At 36.2% G+C, this 21,751-nt stretch overlaps 1 long non-coding RNA gene across 3 annotated transcripts; it reads right to left on the bottom strand.

The window, feature by feature from the left end:
* Positions 1–14,183: 14,183 nt before the first annotated feature.
* On the bottom strand, positions 14,184–20,265 carry LOC132271704 (uncharacterized). 3 transcript variants are annotated; one of them, XR_009469771.1, is made up of 4 exons: positions 19,899–20,265; positions 19,650–19,767; positions 17,189–17,297; positions 14,184–14,592 (listed from the first exon to the last, which is right to left on the bottom strand). It is a non-coding gene; the product is annotated as an uncharacterized LOC132271704 (long non-coding RNA). The 3 variants fall into 3 exon arrangements; XR_009469772.1 differs by having other exon boundaries at positions 14,184–14,563; XR_009469770.1 differs by having other exon boundaries at positions 14,184–14,437; positions 19,899–20,257.
* Between the last annotated feature and the right edge of the window lie 1,486 nt (positions 20,266–21,751).

Below are 21,751 nucleotides of genomic sequence, written 5' to 3'. Positions count from 1 at the left end.
TGGATATGGCATTGATGCATCTATGTACTAGCATTGGGCATGAATGGGAGAAATTGTTTTGAAACAGAAAAAGGAATTTTGGGAAAATGTTTAGATGAATTGGTTTTATGAAAACCTGGTCGCCGCGGGGGTACCAAAGGGCCGGAGTGTTAATATAGCCTAGAGGGAACTAGGGAGATTGCCCTAGCGTGGTTGAGCTAGCTGGGCCCAAAATGACTCCGCGGGGGTACCAAGGGTCAGGGACACTAGCCAATCATTCTCTCGCGTCGCTGCGGGGTTACCAAAGGGCGGGTTATATTAACAGTTTGAATGTGATGGTTTTGAATGTTGAAAAATGAGGAGCGACATTGGCATGCATTGCATTCCATAGCATCATCCTGCTTATACTTGAGAATGGTTAGTATGCTATATTATCCTGACATAGTATGATCCGCACTTCCATTGCTCTTTTCTTTGGTTGGATTCACGGGGACACAAGAGGCGTGTCTTAAGTGTCACCTACTGAGCAATTCGCTCACCCTATTATACTTAACATTTTTCAGGTTATGGGAAAGAGTTGGCGGATGACAATCCACCACAAAATTGATGGAGTATTGAAAGCCCTTCATTGTGCTATTTTGTACTTAGGCCATTCTTTTGTATGTCTATTGTTTTGGAAATGTAACTAAGTTAGCAGTCATGACCTTGTAACTTAAATGATGAATTTTATCCCTTATTTGGGGTAAATGAAACTAATGTAATCATTGTGTATATCTCCATGTAATTGTAGTAAGTGATGTTGTAAAATGATTATGTGATGGCACAATAGTTCATGATCATTGAATGTTTTATAATTGATGGTTTAGTTCAGGTCCGGGTCATTCTAAAGTTCCCTCAACCATTTCACTTCATTTTCCAAGTGCAGCAGGTCAATTGTAGGATCAGGACTCGAATGAGCCATTTCGGTCGACTGAAATGGTTCATCGGTCGATCGAACCAATTGCAAACTCTCGGGATCTCTTGTTTCGGTCGAACGAAATAGGGTTCGATCGACCGAATTATCCTCTTGCTCTTAGGATCTCACCTTTTGGTCGACCGATGGAGGGTTTCGGTCGGCCGGTTCTTGAGGGTCTACTTCGGCAGACCGAAGCTCCACTTCGATTGACCGAGGTGCACTTATTTGGGTTGCTTTGCTCTTCCTCACTAGTTTCTCCACTCTTGATCCTTTGGGAATTTGATTAGAGCCAATGTGGAAGCCTAGTTATGATCCTATAAGTGTCATCACACCTCTAGAAATGATGGGTTTGACGTAGATGACCTCGGGTTTGAGTAAGGACCCGGCTAACGGTTTGGATCTCTGGGTTTGGGTCGTTACAGGAATGGTATTAGCGCCTTAGGTTCGAATGCCTTTCGGATGACAGGTAGTGGCTTACCTAGAAAGGGTAGAGAGTTGACTTGCATCGTTTATGTGCCTATGTGTTAAAGTGCTTAACTGTTTAAGAAGCATGCTTACTTGTTACCTATTTAAATGTTTATTATTTTGAAAGGCATGCCTATTTCCTAAGCGCATACATGTTTAAATTGTCGATACATGTAAATAAAGTGTTTATGTTAATTGCAAGCATGCTATATGTGATAAGGAGGAAAGTATGAGGTATACGATGGTGGCAAGAGGTAGGCACAGTGATGCAAATTTTCTTTATAATACTGTGACAAGTAATGAACATGGTATTGTAGTTTCATTCATTTTGTAAAAGTGCATATCTATATTTTATGTGTTTATGCGGTCGAGCATGGGATGGTTATGTGGGTTTTGACCTGAGTTAGTGAGGAGCTCGGTTGCTCCAGGGTGGTTGGGTGTCAGTTCTTATCGAACGGATGGCAAGGTCTTTTAGCTCGTGGATTGAGCTGTTTGGTGTGTAGTTATTTTCATCCTCTCATTGTATTTTGTGCGGTGCTTAGAGCACGACTTTAGGACGGGTTCATATTTCATGGCAAGGTGTCATTGTTGTGTGTGAGTTTCATACATTGGTGTATGGGTTCTTGTGACCATAGAGGTCAGGTGTGTGAGAATGAGTTTTTGTGGGAGAAAGGTATGACCTTAGGGAGGGTTAATGTTCATGATTTGGGTCGCGGTTTGGTGCAGAGGTTCTTTTCGGACAGGTCGTGGTAGGTGTAACAGAGGTTATTTGAGTCACGAATGCGGTATATGGGTTGTAAGTGTGTATTATGGGTGCTCTGGTATGGTCTAAGGAACCGTGTTGATTAAGGTGGTTGAGGGGACTTATTGGACTCAGTAGGTCTGGTGTGACATAGGCATTGACTGAAGTCATGCTAGTATTGGGTGATTGCCGGTTTGATGTGATTCAGTTCGTAGGTAGTAAGAGTATATTTTAGAGACTGGTTTGTCGAGGGGTGATTCCCATTTCGGAGAGTCACAAAAGTGTGCCAAGAGTAATTGACTCTCGGTGAGTTGATTGTATGGCTAGGTTAATGAACGGAGTTCTAGGTTGGTACGACTGTCTAGAGAGTCTTGAGGTGATGTATAGTGGTTAGTCTTAGTTGTGTAGAGTAGGATTGCACTATAAGGCAGGTTGTATGAGGCCATTGAAGTGCTTGGTTGTTGCAGATGGAGTGATTGATGGTAAGTACTGTGTTACCAAATGGACTAGGTATTGGAAATTGAAAGCTGTGGACTGGAGTTGGATTTTATGTTGTATCTGAGGTATCAGGAGATTGTGCTTGGTGTTTAAGGATCCGAAAAGGTAGACTGGTGATAAGAACGATTGGGACGAGGTTGATTTTGTGGGTTTAGTTGTTAGCCCCATTTGACTTTTGTTAGGGCTAAGGCTGTTATGAGGAATGGTGAAGAGGGGAGGTAATAGTGTTGAACCTAGATTATGAAGTTCTCTTGTTTAGGCATGCTGATTATCTTAGGATGAATGGTTTAAGTAGTCGGTTAAGCGTTTGTAATTGATTGCCTCGTTGATGATTTTAAGGAGACAATTAGGACATTCTGAGATTTGTGCTCATTTTGTTTTGAGGATTTGTTAGCATGGCAATGCCTTATGGATGTTCTTTTCCAAGTGATAAATAGTGTTCGTTGTGGGAAGTATTGAGAGTAATGGTCATTTTCTTGTTACGATGGTGTTATCTTAAGGACGTTTGAGGAAGAATCACTTGGTGGTGACTTGATGATCCGGTGAGATGAGACATCCGAGTTATCTTTCGGTAAGAATGTAAGTAAAGGTGTTATGGTGTGATGATTAGTGTTGATGAGTGGAATAATTTAAGGCATGATCTGAATGTGGTTTAGGATTGTAAGTGTTGTTGTATGTTGTCAGGTAAGTGATGGAATTGTGCGCCAATTGAGGCAGTTGTGGTCAGCTTAGTCTTTAGAACTAGAGAGAGGTGTTGTCATGTAGGTATATTTTTCTTTTGAAGAATCAGTGGGTTGTTGAGACTGAGGTCACGGGTCTTGTGCGCACGGTGATTGAGGCAGCGTCACTTAGGTAGGTAGAGATGAAGTGGACGGTAAAGTGTCATTTTATGGCGTAGAGGTGGTCGGTTGGGAGTGAATAATTCTAGGTAGAATGGGACGTGGTATCCGAAGGGTTATGATTGTTTCTAGTGTTGGTATGCCATGAGCATCGGTGCTCCTACCTGATTAGTTTTGGTTAGCAGGAGTATCGCGGTGTGTCGTATGTGAGGTTTCTGTGTTGATAGTATGCGACGGTCCATTGGTGGCGAGGTCGCCTGGAATAGAGATCGTAGTCCCGTACGTGTTTCCAGTTGGTTTTCCTCCTTGAGTGCAGGAAACTCATGTAATACCGCTAATCAACCCGTGTCTCGGATCCTAGGGGTATCACAACTCATTCCATCTCAGATTAGATTAGTGTCCACGGTTGGATGATTGGTGAATAGCGTGTGATAGGGTGTCGGGTACATTCGGGTACGAGTTGTCTGTCTTTTATGAGAATGGAGCTTGTTATCTTTTCGTTATTCTAGTCCTGGCAAGGACGTTGTTTGTCATGAGTCTTGTTCTCCGTTTAGGAATTGTGCGCGTCCGTGGGTGGACGGACCTGTGTGAGGTTTGTTATGTTGTTAGAGTTCATCGGTAAGGTTTGGTTGTATAAGTCGACTCACTTCCACGGGGGGAGGTGGAGTCTTGGGTTTTGTAGTGCTTGTTTTGAGAATGGTTTTGACTGGTGGAATGTGAGACACGGGTTGCCGAATAGGGATTTTGTTTCCGGTGTAAGGTGCTATTGGAGATGGCTAGGGGTGTGTCGTGAATCACAAGCTTGAGGATGGTTAGGTGATGTGATGCGAGTTATGTACTCGGGTGTCTTTATTGATGTCTGATTTGAACAGTGTCTTGAGGACAAGTGTTGGTATTGTGTGAGTGCTAAGCGTCTAGAGAGTAATTGTGTGATTTTATTGAGGAATAATAGGGACGATTGACATTGCTTTTGAGGTTTCAGACATGAGACGGTCGTATTGTGCATTTTGAGGAAATAAAAATCGAATCGAATGATGTTATGATGTTGATTACCTGTTGTAGGTAATATGAGGTAACTGAAAAACTTTTAGGTTGATTGATGATTGTGATATTGGCGCTGTGTTACTTTAGCTTGTTATGATTGAGGCATGATTAGGGTTTTTAGAGCTGGTATGTGACTGTATAGTTGTTGAGGTTATGTAGAGCGACGGATTGATTAGGGAGTGGATCTCGCGGTTACTTTGAGAACTATGTGGGGTTGTGTTTGGGGTTTAAACCTGAGGACAGGAACGACGTCTATGTTGAGATCGGATCGATGATGAGAATGGTCTGGCCAACCATTTCTCCTGAGTTAGTCCATTTTTAGCACGATGTCGGGTCAAAGGTCCATGATTGTTTTAGTTTGTCAAAAACAGTGAGAGCACGGAATTACGGATTGTGTTGGTGTGACAGTGTGGATTCAGGTGGTTGTCACGGGTAACGAGGTATGTTCGGTAGGATCAAGTGTCCAATAAAAGGTTATGGACCATCATTGATTATTGAAGATCTTGTTTTGAGGATTTATGTCCTGGGTACAGGATAGTACCCTTTACTGATTTGGTGACAAATGTTTATGCAGTTGTTGGGAGAATTGTTGTTTAGTCATCTTGAGGTGATAAGTATAGTGATCGTCGTATAGCGCGATTGGTAGTTGTTGGTGCGGTTATGTGATGGTTTAGTTCCGTGTTGGATAGCGAGTGCTTAGTTTGACAGAGATGTATAGAATAGGAATTTAGGGTGTCTTTTGAAGGATGAGTTGTGATAGCATGTTGTCATGTTCAGGGGTCTTGTGACCATTCTTCTTTCAAGCCTTGTGTAGCGGTGTAGAGGGGACCAATGTTGGTTTTAAGTCGAGTGTAGAATTCAATGGGTTTGTGTATGATGTTATGAGTAGTGAGTACCCTCATAGGGTAATGATCATTTGGTTTTCTAGCGGAAGAGTGTGGTTGCCTGTTGGCGCCAGTGTCAAAGGCAATATGGTTGTTGAGTTCTTGTCTCGAGGTTTCGCAAGGTGTTCTCGGAAAGTGTATGGCTATGGGCCTCCTTCTTTTAAGGAGGGTAGATTTCGAGGACAAAATCTCTTTAAGGAGGGTAAATTGTGATGTTTCCGATTTTCGTCATTTTCCAATTCTTGGAATTTTTCGTTCATGCAAGGGCATTTTTGTCTTTTCTCGTTTTACATGCCAGACACTGTGGGGTGTACCGATTGTGTCCGAGAGTTGGTTGGAACATTTCATTGAGTCCAGGACTCTTTGAAATGCCAAGGTTGCCATTTTTGCATTTTTTCATTTTTGGACCGAACGGTCCTATGTGCGACCCACTTCCGGTACTGTTGTGCACGGGGATTTTAGTTTGGTCCATTTGCATCTCATACATTTTATTTTATGTGTTTTATGTGGTATGTGTATAGTTGTATGCATGTATATATATATATTTTGTGGTGGAGAAATTAGAAGGAAAGTAAATTAAAAAGTAATTCTTAAGTGGCGGGACCTACCACTCACACACTGAATGACTTAGAGACCACAATTGGTCTCTTATCTCTCTCTCACCCGTAAGTCTCTCTCTCACTCTCTTGTTCTTCCCTTTTTCTTTTTCTTTTGATTTCAAAACTTCAAGACTTGATTACTCCCTCATTACTTGGAGTTTTTGGAAGTCGTTTGCAGCAAATCGAAGCCCACGACGAGGCCTTCAAATCCATACTAATAATTTCAGCTTTGGGTCTCCCTTTGATTTTTGAAATTAGAAACCATTTTGAGGGTTTTCGCATTCTAAGAAGTAGGGGCCCTTAATTCATGAGATCTTGTACCTTAGTGAGTTAATTATCTTTAATTGTTGTTTAACATGATTAGATTATGTAGACTCTAGCAAATCGTTGGTAGCTATGTTTATATGTTAATTATGATCATGTGTATTAAATGACTTATGTGAAGAACATGCTTAATTGTTGAGTTTTAAGTGTTTATCATGTTAGATCTTTGTTGTATAAAAGCATGTTATGACTTTCTTGATGATCCTTGCGAATTATGCCTTGTTAATCAAAATTTGTACTAGTTATGAAATGATGAAAATGGACATGGCATTGATGTATCTATGCACTAGCATTGGGCATGAATGGGAGAAATCGTTTTGAAATGAAAAAGAGAATTTTGGGGAAATGTTTTGATGAATTGGTTTTATGAAAACCCGGTCGCCGCGGGGGTACCGAAGGGCTGAAGTGTTAATATAGCCTAGAGGGAACTAGGGAGATTGCCCTAGCGTGGTTAAGCTAGCTGGGCCCAAAATGACGCCGCAGGGATACCAAGGGTCAGGGACACTAGCCAATCCTTCTCTCGCGTCACTACGAGGTCCCCAAAGGGCGGGTTATATTAACAGTTTGAATGTGATGGTTTTGAATGTTGAAAAATGGGGAGCGGCATTGGCATGCGTTGCATTCCATAACATCATCCTGGTTATACTTGAGAATGGTTAGTATGGTATATTATCCCGACAAAGTATGATCCCCACTCCCATTGCTCTATTCTTTGGTTGGATTCATAGGGACATAAGAGGCATGTCTTAAGTGTCACCTACTGAACAATTCGCTCACCCTATTGTACTTAACATTTTTCAGGTCGTGGCAAAGAGTTGGCAGATGACAATCCACCACAAAATTGACAGAGTATTGGAAGCCCTTCATTTTGCTATTTTGTACTTAGGCCATTCTTTTGTATGTTTATTGTTTTGGAAATGTAACTAAGTTAGCAGTCATGGCCTTGTAACTTAAATGATGAATTTTATCCCTTATTTGGTGTAAATGAAACTAATGTAATCATTGTGTATATCTCCATGTAATTGTAGCAAGTGATGTTGTAAGATGATTATATGATGGCACATTAGTTCATGATTGTTGAACGTTTTATAATTGATGGTTTAGTTCATGTCCGGGTCATTCTAAAGTTCCCTCAACCATTTCAGTTCATTTTCCAAGTGCAGCAGGTCAATTGCAGATCAGGACTCAAATGAGTCATTTCGGTCGACTGAAATGGCTCATCAGTCAACCGAACCAATTGCAAACTCTCGGGATCTTCTATTTTAATCGACCGAAATAGGGTTTGGTCGACCGATCCATCCTCTTGCTCTCAGGATCTCACCTTTTGGTCGACCAATGGAGGGTTTTGGTCGACAGGTTCTTGAAGGTCTGCTTCGGCCGACCGGAGCTCCACTTCGGTCGACCAAAGTGCACCTGTTTGGGTTGCTTTGCTCTTCCTCACTTGTTTCTCCACTCTTGATCCTTGGGAGATTTGATCAAAGCCAATGTGGAAGCCTAGTTATGATCCTATAAGTGTCATCACACCTCTAAAAATGATGGGTTTGATGTAGATGACCTCGGGTTCGAGTAAGGATCCGGCTAAAGGTTCGGATCTCCGAGTTCGGGTCGTTACAATATATATATATATATATATATATGTATTATGTATATTATTATTATTTTACTAATAGTTAAACGTGAGAGGTTATATTATTTATAATTATTTTCCATTTCTTTTCTTTTTCCTTAAGTTAGAAGTATTAGGTTAGGGTAAGTATGAGGTAGCCTATATATACATGTATTATGAGTTTGTAAGGGGGCTATTTATTACGTGAGTTATAGAGAGAACATATAAAGAAAGAGATATAGAGAGAAAGAGAGAACGTGAGGGAGAAAGAGAGGATTTGGCTAAGGAAGAAGAGGCCGAACCTAGGAGAGGAAGAAAGAGGTTGTTCGTGGGCATGAACCAAAGCAGCAAAAGGGTGACGATTGCAACCAGAAGCTGCTGGCGTTAAAGAACAAATCGGAGAAGAGGGTGTTAGGGGTTTCAATCTGAAATCCTTAAGGCAATTTCTTTGTTCTACTCTTCTCCTTAGATCTTGTATTCAATACATCCCTAGGATGACTATAAGATGATTAAACATAATTAATAAACCTGATTACATGTTAAATCGGATTAAAAAATAAAGATTATATATATGTATATATATGTTTACATGCTTTGTATGATCTTGTAATTTAATGCATGAATTGTTGTTTAAGTTTGATTTAATCATGGCTAAATGTTTTAAATAAATTATTGCAGACATTTGGGACTTAAAATACATGATTAGGACTCTTAACAATGGAGTACAGAGGAGTTGTAAAGGCTGAAAAATAGAGAAAGCGACCTGCAATAGGAATGAGCCGACTCAGTTCCTGAATGAGCCGACTCAATTGAGACTGAGTCGACTCAGTTCATAAAGACCGAAGTCGACATAGCTAGAAACTAAGTCATTTTAGTTAGAGAAGAAGTCGACTTCTTCTGAGAAGAAGCCGACTTAGTTGGCTCGGACTGGGATTGGTAGTTTTGGATTTTTGATGTTGTTATAGTCTATTTTAATTGATTCAAATAATTTAAATGGATTGTTTAAATTCCTAAAAAGCATAATATACATTAATTTACTAAGGTTTGAGACATAATGGATTCTAAATAACTTATAAGTTGTTTATATGATGTTTTATATTGTTTTTATTGTTATAGCAATTGCAATGGATGATTTAAATGATTATAATCATATTGTGACAGTTTATTATATGATTTTATATATTTGTTCTATTTGTTTGATTGTTTGGGAATCATTGTTAGGATATGATTTCGGATTATACACCATTGTCAAGATATGGCTATATATTAAGGGTGGGTTGGCTAATAAGTTTAGACTCATTCCTTGTCATGCCATTATTAGGATATGGATGACTTACCATTGTTAAGATATGGCTTTTATTTTATATTGTTATACTATAGTCAGGATATGTCTATATATATACATATGTATATATATATGTATGTACCATGATTTGAGTTTGAGGTCTCTGGATCGATGGTTAAGAAGGTTATATTTCCCCTGCGATGCGTAACTGGGTATAGAAGATTGTGTGTGCCCTGGTAGATGATGGTACTCATGACCACTTCATGTGCGCTTTGCATGATGCCTACTATTCGGTTGAGTTTGCCCTATAGTCTAGCAAGAGTTGATGAGCACTGAAAAGTGCACATTTAAATCCGTTAAGCTTAAGCATTCTAGTACCCTTATTTATCTTACTTTGCCGTTTTAGACTTATTACGTGTTATTTATATTTTCAGGCACTAATCCCAAAATTGAGCTAACTCAGCCAAATAAGAGCTTAATTGAAGCAATCCTGAGATAAACCAAAGGAGGGAGCAAAGTGGAGAAGCAAGGAGCAAAAAGGAATCAAAGTTATGCAGCTGAAAAGTTCGATCGATCCAACTTAGAGTTCGATCGATCGAACATCTATGATCGATCACAGTACTTCTCGATAGATCCAACCTTAGCCTTTGTTGAAATTCCAAGTTCGATCGATCCAACATCACCTTCGATCGATCGAACCCTATTTTGTCATATTCAAATGATTGATCTTATCCACAGCTGTACGCCTACCAACCACTTTTGTCCTTTTCCCCATAAATATCTTCGAAATATCTCAGCCTTGTCCTTATCCGGAGGAGTCAGACCACTTCGATCGATCCAAGATGCAGTTCGATCGATCGAACCCATCTTCGATCGATCTAAGTTAAGGTTCGATCGATCGAACTTCCTCCAGCGAGAAAACGTTAAAGTCCAGCTCATTTATTCCGTCCTTCACCCAATCATTGGAGAATATGCCTTGCACGACCACAGCTTATCATAGGGTGTATTTGACCTACCTATATAAGGAATATGATACACTTTTTGGAGGGGAGCCTAGAGTCTCTTGTCACACATTGAAAATCATCTTGGAGGCTATTCTTGGAGAGGAAGAAGGGAGGAAGCTAGAGCAACCATTGGAGGAGATCTTCATCTACAAGGAGCAACCATGGAGTTAGCCCTTGAGGGTTAGATCATCACTACCATGAGTGGCTAGACATCTTCTTGGGGCTAGAGTTAGCCCCAAACATGCTTTATTTACCTAATCTTGTGTAATTTTGAGGGATTTGTGTTGTAATGCATATTTTGATTCTTTAACTTATGAAGATCTTGATTATTCATTGAGTTTTATGGATTAATGCTTCTAATTGATCATTTTCTCTATCTATATGTCTATGTATGCTAGAGTAGATGCTCACCTCTAGATTTAATGTTATTGATGCATGTCTATGTGTATTAATGCCTTTAATCTTGAGATTGCCAAAATGTGAAGTTCTTAATGTAATGCTCTTGTTATGTCTCTAGATGGTTTATACTTATTCCTTGATGAATTGTGTTTCTCTTTTAAGTAGTGTAGTGTTAGTTGGGGAAACAATTCATGCTTGTTCTTTGATGTTCCATGCTTTTGAATGCAAGAAGCATATGCTCTAATTTTGTGGTGTAAATGAATTTTGAGCTTAATGAAGGATTAATGATTAGTTATGATATGTTGTATCTTTCACATGTGTTTAGACAATTTATTCCTCTCCCAATAGATATTTTGTACCTCTCACATGATGATTAGATAATGCATGTTTAACTAAGTCATCCTTATGGATTGCTTGGACTATGAGCTTAATGAAAAGTTCAATGACTTGAATTGTTATTTTGTTATCTTCACATGATGTTTAGACAATATATTCCTCTACCAATAGATGTATTGTGGCCTCATACATGTTGATTGAGACAATTTGCACTTGTTGAGTCACCCTTACCAATTGAATGTCTTTTACACACACAACATTGTTGCAACACATTCATTTCCCTCATTAGTCACTTGATTATGGTTTGGAATAGTATTGTTTGGTGGTGATCTCTACACCCCAAGACCTTTCCTTCTTACTTACTCTTTATCTTATTGCATTGCTTTATTATAGTTTAGCTCATTTAATATAATCAACCAACCAACCAATTGTGTGATCACTCGACCTACTAACCCTAATTACCATAGTTCACAATTCGATACACCATCAAATCCCTTGGGACGATCCCTACTCGCCCTATCTATATTTTATATAGAGAAAGGTAGTAGTGGCTTTTTATAAATGTAAAACTTGGCCACCTCCTAAACACACACAACTCTCAAGCTTGACTTGGTATCGCGACCCTTGTAAAGGACCGGTCAAGAGTCTTTAGTTTGTATATTATATATACCGACTATATAGCTATTGTATGAGTTTGATTAGGATGTAATCGTTTATCGGATCTCTATTTGGAATGTAGTAGAAATGACTTGTTCGTGAGCCTGAGCCATAATTTATTTTCAGGTTATCATCAGTATTATGAGATATATATTTTGTAATTGGCTAATTTAGTTGTCAAAACATGTTTGATTGAGTTGTAATTTTTCGGTTCAAAATTTCAAAGATTAAATATTGGATGCGAATTTGAAGAGGTTCAAGTGTTCATGATATACTACATTCCGAGATGATGAGAACAATGCTTTAAGAAGTTTTGAGAGGTAATAAGAACATTAAGAAGGGTTTTGGAAGTTTTTAAGGAAGAATTTACATTCTGTATATCTTGAACTGGTTCAACACTGGTTCAACATTAGCAGACCTTCAAGACTGGCCATCTTGAACCGGTTCAATGGGGCTGAACAGGTTCAAGAATCCCAGGGATTCTTTGTTGGTCATCTTGAACAGGTTTAAGGGAGCCGAACCGGTTCAAGATGTCCTGGTAGCATCAGAATTTCAGCTTCCTTCTTCTGATTGTTTCATTTTTTATCACAACTTCTTTCCAAGTCCTATACACGAAATTTTCTATATATTCAGAGGGATTAGGACATTCTAACCTCTATATAAACCTTGTTAGTCTTATAGGTTTATTCATGACTTTAAGGAACATCAATTTTATATTTTGAGAAAGCCTTTTAGAGATAAAAAATTCAGAAAATCAAATCTGATTATTCTGAATTTATTTATGAGAGCACACACATATATATTCATGAGTGATTAAGTAGTGTTTTTCTCTATCTCATCGGAATTGGAGCTATATTGAAGATTCAGAGATTCTGGAGAAAAAACAGGAATTAATTCTTCTATATCGAGTTCAGATCTTGAAGAACAAAAGTAAAAACGATCACACTTTGAAAGGGTTAGAGTATTTGAGGAGTGTTGTCTGATCTACTTGCTACTCTTCTACAGATATTAAGCATAAGCCTGAGGTCAAGTTGCTATTGGACGGAACGTCGCAAAGCTAGAGGATTGTCAGCAATTGGTGTTTGGTAAAACGATAGGGTGTAAGCAAGGGTCAAAGTTTAGTGTACTTTCTTTCAAACATAATGGATCGGTTTAATTTGGACTGAACAATCCATGAGGTTTTTCCCAAGGAAACAGTCGACGTATTTTATTAACTGGGATTTCCTTACTAAAAATCCTGGTGCAATCTCTCTAACCTTAACTTGCTTTACTTTACAGTAGTTATATTTATGATTGTGGTTGTTTAAATTGACCATATAATTTAATCAATCATAAATTGAGCAAGTTGATCAACCTAATAATCAGATCTAGGTCATTAAAGAAGTTAATCACAATTAAAATCAACTAATAGCTTCTGCACCCCGCGTTAACTTTATTTTCACAAGTATTAAGTGTAGATCTTGTTCGTGCAGAGGAGAAACCAGTTATCATCACTATTCCAGTCATCTACATATGATTCTATCTTTTATTTCAGTATTCAAACTTACATATGATTCTATCTTTTATTTCAGTATTTAGACTTAGATATTTATTATTGTTATTTTAGTAGGGATATTTATTAGGGGTCCACATGGTATGGATTCTCGAGTTGTATTTTGGAGGATTATTGGTATTAGAGAAGTTTATTAATCATTGGAGTTTATTATGAGGATTTTATTAATAGATTATTATTTTAGTTTTCTTTTCAGCCATTTTATTTATTCTTTATTTATCCATTTCTATTATGTGTTCGTTTATTACCTTAATTGTTATGATATTCCCCGGTCTTGTGCGCGGACCTGATCAATCAGTGTTATGAAATTGGGGGTATCATAGTTGGTATCAGAGCTATCCGTATGTCACACAACTTTCACAAATTGCGCACAAGTCCCCATGAAAATAACTCAAAAGATAACACTACAACAGTTTTGGCTTTTACAACGCTCAAAACGCTGGTAAAAGCCTTAAAAAGCGTTGGTAATTCAATTACCAGCGCTTTACTAGCGCTTCTTTAAAAGCGCTGCTAAATCCAGCATCAGTATGGCTTTACTAGTGCTTTTGGAGAAGCACTGGTAAGTGGCTTTTACTAGCGCTTTTGAAGAAGCGCTGGTAAAGGGTTTTTACCAGCGCTTCTCCAAAAGTGCTGGTAAAGCGTATTTACCAGCGCTTTTGGAGAAGTGCTAGTAAAAGCATATTTACCAGCGCTTTTTGAAAACGCGCTGGTAAAGGGCCATTTTATTATTATTTTTGACCATAAAAAAGCGCTGGTAAAGGGCCATTTTATTATTCCCCCACCCCCCCCCCCCCCCCCTATGCCAGCACTTCTTCAAAGAGCGCTGGTAAAGTGTTATTTAATTTTTTTTTTTTCCCCTTATTGTTTTTGGAAAAAAAAAATCTTTACGGCTACTAATGTCTTCCCAATATAACACAAGTCTATAAAAATACGACCCAAATTATTTCACATAGTACAACCACAAGTTAAACCTACTGCTAATATGAAAAATACTATCGAAATTGGCTAGTAAATGTCAACCAAAAAGCGAAAGTGTTATATAACCACAAGTTAACCTGCCAATATGAAGATACAATCCAAATTGTCTAGATAAAGCTACTAAATGTCACATAAAAAGAATTAAGAATTTTTGACAAATGTAGTACAAGTTTTTCAAAAAGAAGTCATCCACGGCGAAAGAAATTCAGAAAGCACATCCACTCCCCCATCTTCAGCTTCAACTTCAACTTCAACTTCAATAAGTTTTCTCGCCCATTTGATTTGAATTACCTTACATTTTTTATAAATTCATTAAGCGCACATTATAATAAATGGAAACTTAACATATAAGAGAAATTAAAAAAGTTCATAACCTTAACTGAATTGGCATCACGACTAGAAAATGAATTTGGAGGTCTAGGAGGAGAATTTAAAGAATTAGAACCCTTCAAAATAACAAAACAAAATACATGAAATCTTGGCATAAGTAAACATATATTTAGTAAAGAGTAAAACTAATAATAAATATACCTGTCCACTACAATTTTGTTGTTGCATCTGCATTACTCCAACCATTAGTTCTCACTGTAAGAGATTGTTCATTATTAAAGTTTCCCTATTTCTCCTATGACGTCCTTGGATTCTAATTATAGAGAAAAACTAAAAAACCGGGAGTAGTTAACATTTACTAAAATGTTTTGTTCTATGATCTGTATTGAAATTTTAGGTTCACTGGTTTTTTCTCTTTCAGTTTTGCTTTTTTTCTATATATGATAGATTTCTAGAATGATCTGCAAGTCAATGGAAAAGCCCAACACAATAGAAGTAGAACACTAGTTTTGAGTTCTCTGATCAACAGCAGCACGACTACTTTGGCAATAATGTATTGTTCATTGATTGTTGACGGTTCTAAGATGAAATGTTATGTACTATCTGAGTACGAGATAGAGCTGCTAACTGATGTTTTTTTTTTTCTTTTTTTCTAAGCTTAAGGCTTTTCTGGGAGTAATTATTGCTCATGTATGAATTAATTGTGCTTGATGTGTTGTCGGCTCTATGGATTTATCTATGTCCTTCTAACATAGCCCTGGTGTTTTCAATATAAGAAAATTATAAATCCTACTAAATAGAGGAGCCATTGTTTTAAGCTCAAAATATAGTCATTGAAGTTTGCTCATGACTCTGCATACCAGTCAACATGTTTCACACACACACACACATTAGTAGTCAGATTTTGCATCTTGGACTACAAAGGATGAATTGATGAACATGTGAGAAATAGAGGAATGAACAATGATTATTGCTATATATGTTTGTATGTGTGTGTGTGTAAAGATTTATGTTCTGATATAGAGAATCAAAATTTAACTACAAGGAGGAAGTTCCTCCTTATATGAAGGGGCATGGACAAGTGACAAGGCTAAGACAAAATCCATGGAGAAACTTCAAACCTACCTACCAATGATCCAAATCCATCCACTGCCCCACTAGTTCTCCCCACAAAGGAAAGAAAAGAAAAGAAAAGGATTTAGATTTTCATAACAACCAAACAATCATAAGAACATGAACACTTTGAAAGTAAAATGCAAACAAAGGACCCTTATCGATCCTATATGATAATAAAATTTCAAGAAACAAAATTAAAAAAATCCTTTTCTCTTATATCAAAGGGTCCCACCCCAAGTCCCTATTTTGGCCCCTATCAATCCCTTTTTTAGGTTAATGGTTGATATTCAGTTGTGTCATATTTTTTCATCAAATAAACAATGACTAGTGCTTTTTTTTTTTCTTTTTTTTTTTTTCCAGTATACAGTTGAATGTTCTGTATCTCAGCCATAGCATTTTATGATCTGTCATGTAAATTTTTCAGTGTCTAAGAATTGTGGAGTAATAGCATGTATTTTCTTATTTTGTCTTGCCATTATTTTCTGATAGTTTTGTTTTTTTGTTCCACCCTTTTAGAGAATGATATGTAATGAAACACCCAAAATTTATCAATTCTTTCTATAACTAAAGATGCTGAGAAAGTTATATCTACAAGATTCATCATGTTTATTTATGCATTTCCAAATGATGAAATATGTGAGTGCAGTAAGTTATAGTGATTAGAAAATATTTCCTTCTTAAAGACCATGTTTCAAAAGTGCTGGAAGCATAAAATTGTAACTTTTTTTTTTTCCCCAGTAAGCCATAAAATTGTAACTTCATTGCTTCATTGTGCATGTGTGTGTGTGAGACACAGAGAGTGATTGAGAGAGAAGTAGTTACTGTCACAATCTAAAGTCAACTAAGAATAGAGAAGCGAAGTATAGATTTTAAAAGTGAATTCATAGGAGCGAACATGAAAATTTATGTTGGATACTTGAAGTATAGATTTTAAGAATAGAGTGGGGAATTTAAATGAAAATTTTCGAACTGAATATTGGATTTGGTCAATACAGGCTGGGGCTAGAAACCTACTTTCAAAGGTTAATGGCTGCTCAGAATTACTTCCGTCTATTACTTATGGTACAACTTTTTAATGTACTTTTCAGAAAAGGAAAAAAGAAACAGAAAAAACATGTTTCTTGGTTGTATGACTTGTATTTTGGCCTTATAAACCTAGCAAATGTTATCAGTGTATGGTGTAACATGGGGATGACCAGCTCTTTTGTGGACGTTCAGTTAGTATGGTGGTGTATGAAAACATGTATGTGCTATGTATAAACTGCAACACATAAAATTAAAACCCAAAAATTAACATCACAATACTAATATGTTTGTTGTAAATGCATTTTATATGATTATAGATTTCAATCAACAAGAAGCCTCCACATACAATGATCCTATACTCCCATGCTTTTCAACAAATACAAAAAAGTAAATTGCCTCCACACGGGCCGATGATAAATAATGAAATTAAAATGCCTCCACACGGGCCAATGATTTAAAAATTGGTCACTTCAAGGCATGTGACCCCTTAATACACCGCAAAGAGTTTAAAAATTGGTCACTTCATGGCACGTGACCCCCTTTTTGCAAAATGGAAGCCTGAAAACTTACAATCATCTGTGAAGTAGCAGCATCAGTAGCACGTGACCCCCTTTTTGTTCACTCACTTTTTCCACTTCACTAACCGTTCGTTTCATTGTCAGCTTATTATTTATCCTTCCTAGAAAAGCAAACAAAAAAGTGAGAATTCATTTAAGAGAATGCAATCAAATTGTTAAAAAAAGGTGGTGCACAATCCAAGAATCTTTTTAGGTTTGTACAACTTAACCATCTTGAATTTTTTCATCATTTTTATGGATTTTTAACACCATAAGCTTTAGTGCTTCACCACTTCTGCAATTTTACATGATGGATTTTACTATTTTTACTATTTCTATAGGTGAGTAAAAATAGGTGATTGAGGTAAAATTCACCATCCTGTGAAATTTCACATGGCATGAAACTGAAAAAAAAATTAATAAAAAAATTAATCATAATAATAATTTCTTGGAGAGAATTTTGATTCTTTGATGTATTAATCTTCTAAAAGCCTAAAAAAAACATATATATAAATAGAAGCAAAGCGTCTAATGTACTCTGCCCGTCCCACAATAGTTGTCCACATTGGGACGAAAATAGTAATAGAGAAGTTAGTTACAGAGTGTAAACAACATGATTCGTGTTAGTTATATAAGTAATTATTATTTTAAAAAAATCAAATTTTATATAAGTAATTATTTACTTTCCTTATCTTGTATTGCAATAGTATTATATTTCTCCCATTTTCCTATAGGAACTCTTATGCAATTTAACAAAAATAAATAAATAAATAACACTCTTATGCAATAACAGAGGCTGATCATACTAGTCCTGTGGGCTCTAGAGAATTGTTGGTAAATTGTTGGGAAAGTGAAAGGTTGCTTCAGTTGGAGATACTTGTGTTGAGAAAGGAAAGGAAAAGAAAAGGGAAAAGGAAAAGGAAAAAAATAAAATAAAATGATTCCATCTATTTTTTCAACATTTGCTTTAATGTCCTTTCTTGTCATGGGTCCCTTCTCTTTAGGAGAATGTCTTACATAAATATATAGAAAACTTGCATTCTTTTGTTGAGGTGACCCCAATGCATGAAGCCATAAATTGAGCTTGTTAAGTCAAGAATGAATAAGCAAAAGAAGAAAGAAAAAAAGAAAAAGAAAAGGGACACCAACTAATGATATCCTTATGTGAGAAATCATGAAGTGGGTATGTGTCTATGTTGTGTGTGTGTGTGTGTTGGGAGAGATGGAAATTAGAAGGTGAATGCCATTAATTTTTAAATCTTTTCATTTTTTCATTTATGTTCAATAAGCACATAAAACACATATAGATTCTAATATTCAATAAGAAATTAGTGTATAGTTTATTTCAGCAAGCATAAATATTACTCGAAAAAGATATAAAATGCTGAATTCATGTGATTTTTCATGATGAGAAAAATATCATAGTAAAATATAAATGTTAAAAACGCGCACACATACCACCTGACATTTTAATGGTGGAAAAATGAATTGTGGCAGAAGATGGACACGAAGATTCATCTGCACATGATAATGTCATAACGAACCAACAATGCTCTGTTGCAAGGAAAGAACATTTCTAAGGAGTAAGTAACAATGTTTGTGCAAGACATTTTTGTTTTGGTTTTTTTGGGTAAGGATACATGTGATATGAACAATAAAAAAGTATGTACAAGTTCAGGTATATCATTCTTTCTATGAGATTTTTTTACATGAAAAATATTTTCTGATATAAAAACATTTTATACCAAAACCAATGGAGATGAGAGAGAGAATCTGGAAAGCAGTAAACAAATTCAATTTCTCTCTCTATACACACACACACACACACACACACACACACACACACACACACACACACATATATATATAATATAATCACTAAAAAAGATATACTACTCTTTTATAACATGATATTAATCTAAAAACAAAGCCTTCAGAAATCCTATGAAATGGACAGACCCTACAATAATTTGGTCATGACTGGAAAAGTTCCAATACATTCACTTCATCCTTCACAACCTCTGTCAAAGTTCAAGTTCAACAAGCATTTTGGAATGAATTTAGTTTTCATAATATTTTAATAAACTAAGAGAAAGTGAAATCCAATGTTAACAGGCAACTATCTAAATTGTCAGGTATAAAGGATAGGAATGGTAAAAAGAACAGATCTCTAATAATACTCATTAATGTTGGAGCTTCCTGAACAACATATATCTAGAATAATTGTCAAAGTTTAGAACAATTTAACCAGCTAATGTGTCTGTCATGCCATGGATTGCGATATTGTTGGTAGTACAAAAGGATTCCGTTCCAAATCAGGGCACGATGAGAAGTCAAATTAAACTTTCAGATCAACAGATTCCCCAAAAAAAATAATAAAATAAAAAATAAAAAAAATAGAGAAAAGTAAAGAAAAATTCAAAGTCCAAAACAAAAAAGTTCAAACAATCAAACATAGAAAGTTAGGAGCACACCTTGTTTAGACTTCAAAAAGTTGTAAGGAGGAGGCAAGGAGCTATCCAAGGCTTTCGCGATGTCCAGTGGTCAGGGGCAAGGAGCTAGGGCTTTCGCGAAGAGAGTCGTCTGCCGACTCTGCAGAAATAAAGCTAGGGCTTTGTAACTTTCCTACTAGTGCACGTTGACAAATATGGTAATTTCATAATTTAAATTAAAAATATATATATACACAGGTAATCAAAATCAGAAGGCGAACAATTACTAACCTAAAAAAATTCTCGTCCGATCTATTAGTGTAGACGAGGTTTTGGAAGCCCCCAACGACGACTCTTTCTCTGTGTGTGTGTGACTTTGTCTCTCTAAACCAAGCCACCAGTTTTGGAACGCTGACCGGTGATGGAAGGAGAGAGAGCTGTGATGACCGGTGATGGAAGGAGAGAGTTGTGATGACCGGTGATGGAAGGGCGAGACCGGTGATGGAAGGGTGAGAGAGCTGTGATGGAAGGAGAAAGAGCGGCTGAAGGAGTTAGGGTTATTGCAAAATGAAATGGGAAAGGGGAATAAAGTGTTAATTGGCTCTAAAAAACGAAGTAGTTTAGGGCCCAAAATCAACGGAGGGAAAAAAATGGAGGGGATGGGAAAAAAAAAAAAAAGAGGGAAGGGAAAAAAGGCTAAAGACTCAATACCAACGCTCCTAAAAAGACCGCTGGTACAAAAGACCGCTGATACTAAATACCCAATACTAAAGACCCTATACCCTATACCAGCGCTCCTAAAAAGAGCGCTAGTAATGGTAAAACCCCAATATGTTGTAGTGTATTATAATCGCACATATGCCCAAAAATAAAATATTATATCTAATTAATGTATCCCAAATGAAATATATATGTCCACAATATTTGAAAAATATTTGAAAAAAATATCCTGAACACGTGACCCGATCCGGTCCCACATGATCCAAGGCCGAAAAATGCCATTTTTTTTTTTTTGGGAAAAATGGAAAAAGGTAAGCACTTCATTGTGTAATGGATAAATTCACATTTGAAATCCCATTATACTTCTAGTACTATCTTAATGTTAATTAAAATTAATTTTTATATACTTATTTTGAATTAAAAATTTCCTTGTATTCCCTAAAAATGTTTTACTTTTTTCATAATCTTATTCATTTTAAAATATATGAATCAAACTAGTTTATGAATTGTCTCTAAACAGATTTTATTTAATTCAATTTTACATCTATTGAAAATATACTTGGTGAAATCAAAATTTATTCTAAATCTCTTTCTAATTTAATTGAGTTTTACACGTACATCTTTTTAAATATTTGTATCAGATGATTAGAATTAATTTTTTTTTTTTTTCTCTCAATGCCTAAAATATTTTGTAATTATCTTACTCATGTCATTTGATTTATAATTTTTATTTTTGTAGTGTCTTATGGAGTATTATTTATTATTTTTATTAATAAAAAAAACATATATTTTTTGCAAATATTTTGAACTATATGCATTACACGTACATATTTAGTAGTCTTTATGTATAAAAAAAGGCATTGGAAAAAAAAAAAAAAAAAATCTTGTCACTTTCTATTCTTACTAGGTACTTTTATTTTATTTAAGAAAATCTATAAAATACTTTGCAGGCAAGTATCTAATATTTGTAAAAAAAATTTAAAAAATAAATAAATATAACAAATTACTAGAAAATATGTTATATCTAAACAAACAAGATTTTAACATGCAAAAGTCAACAGGCACGGCAATTTGGGTTCAATGGGACATCTTATAATTACTAAAAATGATAGTACCCCAAGAAAACAAAGGTCAGAGAAATTTTTGTTACACATTTTCTTTATTAATAATTAGTTTCCACACCAATTTTCAAATAAGTTGAAGACATGAATAAATATGTCACATCTAAAACAATACAAGAAAACATTAATATGGCTTCTAGATGGCTTTATAAGGGTGACAACTGTTGTTGATTCGGGGAAGTGATTACAACCGCGTCAATAATACGCGCCAAAAATTCGACTGTAAAAAACATAATACGCGCCAAAACAAAGAAGTAATCCTTTATCAAAAAAATTCTCGGACGCGTTTAGTCCAATTTTAGT

Source organism: Cornus florida, unplaced genomic scaffold (assembly GCF_030987335.1).
Source record: "Cornus florida cultivar Cherokee Brave unplaced genomic scaffold, ASM3098733v1 CherokeeBrave_3.0.0_Hap2_Chr08, whole genome shotgun sequence".
NCBI lineage: Eukaryota > Viridiplantae > Streptophyta > Magnoliopsida > Cornales > Cornaceae > Cornus > Cornus florida.
Note: the sequence above shows the minus strand (reverse complement) of the source record. Positions and strands in the feature narration are given on the sequence as shown.